The sequence below is a fragment of the Mchenga conophoros genome, linkage group LG5 (assembly GCF_057382185.1).
Source record: "Mchenga conophoros isolate Kocher_MC1m ecotype Shallow Benthic linkage group LG5, M_conophoros_male_GT1.1, whole genome shotgun sequence".
NCBI lineage: Eukaryota > Metazoa > Chordata > Actinopteri > Cichliformes > Cichlidae > Mchenga > Mchenga conophoros.
Window position 1 is genome coordinate 39110679 of NC_140530.1, and position 7417 is coordinate 39118095.

At 44.5% G+C, this 7417-nt stretch overlaps 1 long non-coding RNA gene across 1 annotated transcript; it reads right to left on the bottom strand.

Annotated features, from left to right (window-relative positions):
- Positions 1 to 5152: 5152 nt before the first annotated feature.
- On the bottom strand, positions 5153 to 6025 carry LOC146575129 (uncharacterized). The gene is made up of 3 exons (XR_014892588.1): positions 5968 to 6025; positions 5764 to 5881; positions 5153 to 5633 (listed from the first exon to the last, which is right to left on the bottom strand). It is a non-coding gene; the product is annotated as an uncharacterized LOC146575129 (long non-coding RNA).
- Between the last annotated feature and the right edge of the window lie 1392 nt (positions 6026 to 7417).

Consider the following 7417-nt stretch of genomic DNA (forward strand, 5'->3'; position numbering starts at 1 on the left):
GAAGCTCGCTTCTGTAAGGTGCAGCTCTGTGCATATGATCCACATTCATCAGCACAGTGAAAGTAGTCAGATAAAGCACGTGTAATGAGTGGGGCGCCTCATCTTTTCCTCACAGACCGAGGTAGCAGGAAGTTTTATGGGGCACAGATGTGATGCTTTTTTAACCCAGACTGCGTTTACTGCCGCCAGACGCAGGTAAGTATGCGAATATTCCCATTTTAATATTGCCCGCCCTTGTCGGAGATTTTAATCAGCCCCTCTGCAGTAATAATTGGATAAAGTTACCTGCTGTTTTTCAGCAAGCTCACCTCCCTCCCCTTCTCCGCACCTACCACCACCTCCCCCAGTGATAATCCAGTCCAAAGGGCCTAAAGCTCTGCTTTTAAATAAGAGTGGCACAAAAATAACACCTTGATAAGACTCTTAGTGGCTTTAAATTGAACTTTATTCTGCAAATTGGGATAATGTTTGAAGATTGCTTTTTAGTGCTACAGCGCTTTCACAGTAATGGACAGTGATTTTCAGCAGCCGTCCTCGCTGAAAAATGACACCCGAGCCACGGTCTGCAGGAAGTGGAATCAAAGGTCACCTTTGTTTCTTCAAAACAAGCCCTACATCCAAAATAAATCCGAACACAGAGATGATTCAGTGCCAACATCACACCAAAACCTTCACTAAATCGCTAATTATCCACTGAGGCGGTTTGCCGCCGAGTGCGAAGCGTCTAGGTGGAGAATTGCAACCTCCGAGTCACCAGAAAAGGGTGGAGCTACAACTCCAGGTGAGGAAGGAGCTCAGAGTGGAGCCGCTGCTCCTCCACGGAATAAAGCAGCTGATTTGGAGGTGAGGTGTTTCAGGGAGGAGATCCCAGGGCAGACGTGCATCCACAGATGTTTCTATTAAATAATCCTGGTTTCTTGTCTCCAGGCTCTGAGAAGCTTGTGCACCTTTGTGTCGAGTAGTTGTGCCATGGCGAAGCATCAGGACACGCTCTTCATCACCAAGGTTCAGTTTAAATGGAACAACACATTTAAATCTCCAGGAAGTTTTTGTGAAACAGCAAAAATGAATCCAAAATGTCTGACTTCCTGTTTGGTCCGGGGTCTGGCTCCAGGAGGCCTTCTGGTGAATTTCATGCACATAACTTTATGAAAACCTTCATGTTGTGGAGCCTTTGTGCCCCATAAAATACAGAAAACCTCACCACTTCTTTCACACTTTGAGTGTAACGTGATCAATATTTACAAAACACAACAGCTAGAATCATATTTACATTTCCTGCGTAGCATAAACCGCCGTGAATATAAGCTCTCCACATTAAAATGCCTTCTCCAGGCTGCAGAAGCTTGTTTTTATTGTTCATGTCCTGGTACACCCGAGAGTCTGTGGCCTTCAGATGAAGCTGCATGAATTAATAATTGATGGTTGTAAGTGTGGTGGGGGGAGGAGGAGGAGGGTTATTCAGCATATTTATCTGGGTCACTCCTGAAAGCACATTTGAAAATGCGCTGAGATGCTTTTTCTGGGGAGTGACGAGTTTCTTCATTCGTCACTCAAAAGAAGCAGTTCAAGTTCTGACTGCAGTCTTTTATTCCCTTTGATCCACAACAGAGCAAACAATTAAGAAATGAACAGAATGATCAAATATTTTAACCACAAACTGCTTTTTTAGTATTTGAGCGCTCAAACCAAGAAAACACTGCAAAATTTATCACCCAATCACCCAGAGCTGTATAAATGTACGAGAAAGTACACGCACGACAAAATAATGCAGTGTTTCTTTCAGCTCGCCGTCATCATAAAAAGCCAATAAAAATCAAAGCGTGCGAGAAAGGTGAAAGTTTTGATGCACACGAATAAGCTGAAGCAGCGGAGGAAGCGGGGCTGTGATTCAGTGTGGGGAGGCCGCCGGGAGGCTCTTATTGAGCAGATGAGTTTTGAGCCTGCAGCGCGCCGTGAGACTCGCAGTCATGGTGCACACGCCGGATTATCATATCCAATTCATTTTCTGGACCTGTTGGGGGAAGAACTGCTATGAAACACGGGGGGTTGTTTGCCTGCGTGTGAGCTGCTGATGTGGTGAGTCATTGGAATTTAACAAGTGTGGTGCTGTAGTGTGTGTGTGTGTGTGTGTGTGTGTGTGTGTGTGTGTGTGTGTGTGTGTGGGGGGGGGGGGGGGTCTTAACTGCAGCCTGAAGCCAGCAAGTGTCTCGTTTTTGATTTTCTAAAGAAAGATTAATGTTAAAAAAGAAAGGAGCTCCGAAGAAGCCACTGTTACTCCTGCAGTGATGAGACAACCTGTTTAAAATGCATTAAGGCTTAAATCAGGGGTGGGGAACTCCAGGCCTCGAGGGCCGGTGTCCTGCAGGTTTTAGATCTCACCCTGAGTCAGCACACCTGAATCAAATGATTAGTTCATTACCAGCCTCTGGAGAACTTCAAGACATGTTGAGGAGGTCATTTAGCCATTTAAATCAGCTGTGTTGGATCAAGGACACATCTGAACCTGCAGGACACCGGCCCTCGAGGCCTGGAGCTCCCCCACCCCTGGCTTAAAGTTTGCCTTTTTAGGGGGCGTGGCCTCTTTGACTGACAGGAGGTTTGCTACACAGGTGGCTAAAGCTGCTAGCTGTATGCTAGCCTTCTCCTTAGCTAACTGTAGTATCTGAACTGCACATAAACCCACGCATGCTCTCAATCTGCTCCACCCCGGCTCTTCAAGCTGATCTTGAAATCAACAGTCACAGGTGTTCTTGTGATTCTGCGAACTCGTCTGAAAACTAAGACTTGGCCTTGTATTAGCTTGCTTTTTCAGCTCCACCTCTATAAATCGCTTTTACTTACTAACAGATGGTTGCAGACGTCTGAGCTCCAGCTTTGGATGTTACCGAGCACTAATCAGCAAGTATCTGTATCTGCCATTGTCACTATCAAAGTGCTTTGAGGCAACATCAGGGTTGGGGGTTTGACCTTGGGTTGGCTGAGCATTCAGGAGGGCGGCATCAATTAAAGTTCAGCCTGAATCCTTCACACAGAGGTCGCTCCACAGGCTGCTACAAGAGAAGAGTAGTTTTTTTTAAGCTAAATTATAACCTGCAAGGACATAAAAAAAGTTACCTTAATTAATAAATGAGAAGACACCAACTGGCCTACATGTACACCCTTAAACATCCACCATCCTTTGCTCTGTGTGTCTGACGGAGAAGAGAAATTCCTTAATATCACACCTCAGCTGTAATCTACACGGAGGATAACAGCCGACAGGGCTTCAGAATAACACGCCCGTATTATTCACTGAGAATAAAAGAATATGAGGTGTAGGCTGATGAAGGGAAACAAGATCCAGCAGGCGGAGGGTAAGCTGCTGAGCTCACCGGAGAGGTGCGGGCTCCCATGGCCTCCGAGGAGGTGAGACACACTCGGCTGTGACCAGAAGATCGAAGGCGGAGGCAGAAGCTGCGAGCAGGAACCTCCAAATCGCTCTGCTGAGATTTTGTTTTAGCACCAAAACATTGTTGTTTGTGCATATTGTGCACTTGATTTGAACATTGCCTCATAATGTTTAAAAAGTTTGGGATTTTTCAGCTTTCATGTTACTCCATAATTGTTCAGAGAGGTTGAGGTCAGGTGACGGTGGAGGGAAGTCCATGGCAGTCAGTCAAATCTTTGAGGTATCAGTCCAGTGCTTAGAAAGCTCCCCTTTTACTTGCCTCTGATTCTGCAGGAAGCTGGAAGCACAGCTTTATTTCTAACCACAAACCTCAGCTATAAAGGATATACATACACTGCATGGACTAAAGTAGTGGGCCACCCTTCTTGATCTTTGAATTCAGGAGTTTCATTGAGTCCCACTGCCACAGGTGTGTAGGCACCGAGTCATGCAGTCTACCTGTACAAAGTTTTGTGAAGCACTCACTGATTTTAAGTGTGGTGCTGTAACAGGATGGGACCTCTGCAACAAGTCAGTGCATGAAATTTCTTTCATCCAAGATAATCCATGGAAAACTTTGAGATGATTGTGGAATATGTTGGGGGAAGACTCAGCTCAAGATTCCACAGTTTGGGTCAATGGGTGACATCATGGGAACTACGTCCACCTTTTACACTGTCGGTGTTTCCAACAGAGGAACAGGGACTCCACCTGCATGTGACTGAATGCTGCGTCAAAGGAAAGAACCAAGTCTTTACACAAAGGAGGTCGATGCTACAAATCTGATCCAGTTTGATTAACGACTGAGAACCTGAGCCGAACCTAAATTGTTTCACCTTTGAAGACCTCATTTTTGTTTCTAATTTCACTGGATCCTTGAACTTTCTGATTATTTCTACATTAACAAGAAAATATGAGACATTGTCAACATGGTCTCAGATGTCAGGACTCTGCTGTAGCTGAAGTTGAAGATCTGTTTGGTTTTGTTACGATGCCTGGGTCATTGACCCAGGGTTTTTGAGTTTATTATATTATTTATCATTTCTAGTCTTTGGTTTCTTTGTTAGAGTTCTGTCTTATGGTTTATGTCTCTGTGTAATCCTTAGTTGCTGTCTCCCCTGTCTGCTATAACCCCGTGTCCAGTCAGTGTATGTGTCTGCCCTGGTCCCACGTCTCTGTTCCCTCTGTTGCAGTGCCTGCCTGTGAGTCTGTAAGTTCAGTCTGTGTTATGTTTCCTGTTTTATTTTGAAGGTCCATGTCTTATGTTAATGTGTCTGGTTTTGCTTCCCCAGTTTCGTTAGGCCTGATTTGCCCCAGCTGTGTTTCCCTCCTGTTACCCATTCCCTGATTGCTCCCTCTGTGTATTTAAGCCCTGTGTTTCTCTGTGTCACGATTTACCCTCATGTATGCTGTGTGTTCTGCCTGCTTGCTTATGTACGTTTATTTGGACTTTTGTTACGTTTTGCCATCCAGCAATAAAAGCAGAGTTTGAAGTACACTTTTGCCTGCCGTGAGCCTGCACTTTGGGTCCACTACTCCCGCCTGCACACAGCGACACATGACAGGTTTTTGTTTTGGCAAAAACCAACCAGATCTTTAACTTCAGAAAATGGCTCTACAAAGTAGTGATGGGCAGATGAAGCCTCATGAAGCACTGAAGCTTTTCATCCAATTGGTTCACCCCAACGCGAAGCTTCATGAAGCTTCATTTGCTCTAGCAGGACACCTACTGGACGTAAAAATAATAGCTGGCATGAATTTGAAGAGTGTGGCATTTTGCACACAGCCTGTAAATGTCAACAACAAAAGGAGTGTGTAAAACATGTATATTGTAGTGATGGCAGTATACTGTGTATATTTATACTGGCAGTATGGGAAATGATTATTTGGAAATGCTTGAAATGGAAATGATCATTTACTGTGAGGTGAGGTGTGGTTGGGGTGTGGACAGTGGTTGTGCTTTTGTAACGTTGAGGTATGGACAGCTACACACTGAGGCTTTGAGCCTCAGTCCTGCCTGTTCACATTTTATTCTGTAAAAACTAAATTTTCACTGCTTTTATGACCTTTTTAGTGGGGAGAACATAGCTAGGATTTAATGATTTAACAAATCTTTTGAATCCTTTGTCCTCCACAATGCTAAATGGCTGGGAGTCCTCAATCACCATGGTAACCAGGTCTTCATCTATTTGAGATTGTTCTCCTGAGGAAAGACAATAAAGACAAAGCACAAATATAAATATCACACACATAACTTATTGCATTGTATAATATTGTTATATCATTTAGTAACATTACTGCATGCTATATTATCATTGCATTTGATGGCTCACCTGGTCTTGCTCCACAATCGGTGTTCCCCTTATTCTCATGCAAAGCTCTGTAGTGCCTAAGCATGGATGAGGTGTTGTTGTTATATCCCAGCTCCCTGGCACATAGCAAACACTTCACCTTGTACAAAAGTAAAGACAGCTTCACATAGGTTTTATTGCACCATCAGTATCATGAAAATACATCTTCTGTAGAAATTTACATACCTTGTTGGGAGGAATAAGATCAAAATGTTCCCACACAGGGGAGGACATCCTCCTCTTCTTAGCTGGCTCCATTCTCTCCTGACTTTCTCTCCTCACTCTCATAAACCTCCAAACTGTCTACAAACTCTCACTAACCGCAACTCTCCATCAAACACCCACATTTTTGAATGTAGTCTGAGGGTTTATATCGCTGTCATAGCTCGCGGCAAAGTTCGAACCGCTTCCTGAACCAGTCACGTGGTACAGCCGGGCAGCGAGGCTTCGGACGTCATCATTTTCAGCTCCTCCCATAAATGAAGCAAGCCTCGATACGCGCTTCGCGGAAACGCCCCCTCCATTACTCGACACATGCTTCGAAGCCTCGATACAGAACGTCACATCACTACTACAAAGTAAAACCCTGCAAACCTTCACAATAAACGAATGTTTTTAAAAAGTGAAATGAGCTCAGCAGAGCTGCTCGGATGTGTTTGCAGAGCTGACAGCGGACCAACACAAGGAGTTCCTCTGGCTGTGGGTTTTGTCACCCATTTAGCTGGCAAAGCGACGACTCATGAATAACATTTCTGCTCTGACCTCATGTTCAAACCCCCGTTTGTCCGGCTTCTTATCTCGCAGTGTGCAAGTCCTCACGATTTTCAGTGGAAAGTGTGCAGATTTGAAATGGTGGCTCTTGATGTGTAAACAGAATTTGTCTAGGACGGCTTTAAAGGGAGGCACAAACACTTCACTCACACGTAGTCACAATCTCCCAAGACTTAGGTTTGCACATGGAGCATTTCGTGTTGGATCAAAGGGTCTGTGGCAGAAGTTGAGGATGTGGTGCAGCTACTTTTAATCCTTTTAGTTCTTTGCCTTAATGCTCCCACGATGCATCACCAGAAGAAAATATACGTCACATTTCAGTGGTGGCTGTTCATGGTAGACATGACCAAAGTTTGTAATAGTGAGGTCGGTGTATGCTCGCCCTGTGACGCTGCAGCTCGCCCTGCAGACTGCTCTCAACACACAGTTTGAGTTTTTCATGAGAAGGGGCCAATATGGTCATCTCAGGCACAGGAAACACCATATGGTCACCATATCACCATGGCAACTGAAAGTGGACACATTTTTGACTATGACTAGCTTGTTTCAGACTAGTTTCCCAGTCTGTGATCTTCCTGCTCCATAGGGGGCGCTCTCGAGTTAGTCCAATATGAAGCTTTAGAGCAAAAGTGTAAATTTACACAGAAGTGTTGGTTTTTCTTCTGGGAATTCTTTGCAGTTTTCTGAAGACAACAATTATAATTTCATTTTAAACACTTTTACGGGTTTAAATTGGAATACCAGAGGCGCCTTATAGCGTCCTCCATTTTTGATTTAAGGTGTAAAGCGAGCAGCCTCAGTCAGCTGCTTCTTCTACACACGTGAAGCTTCTGCTTGGATTTAGTTACGTTCATATCGTCTGCTG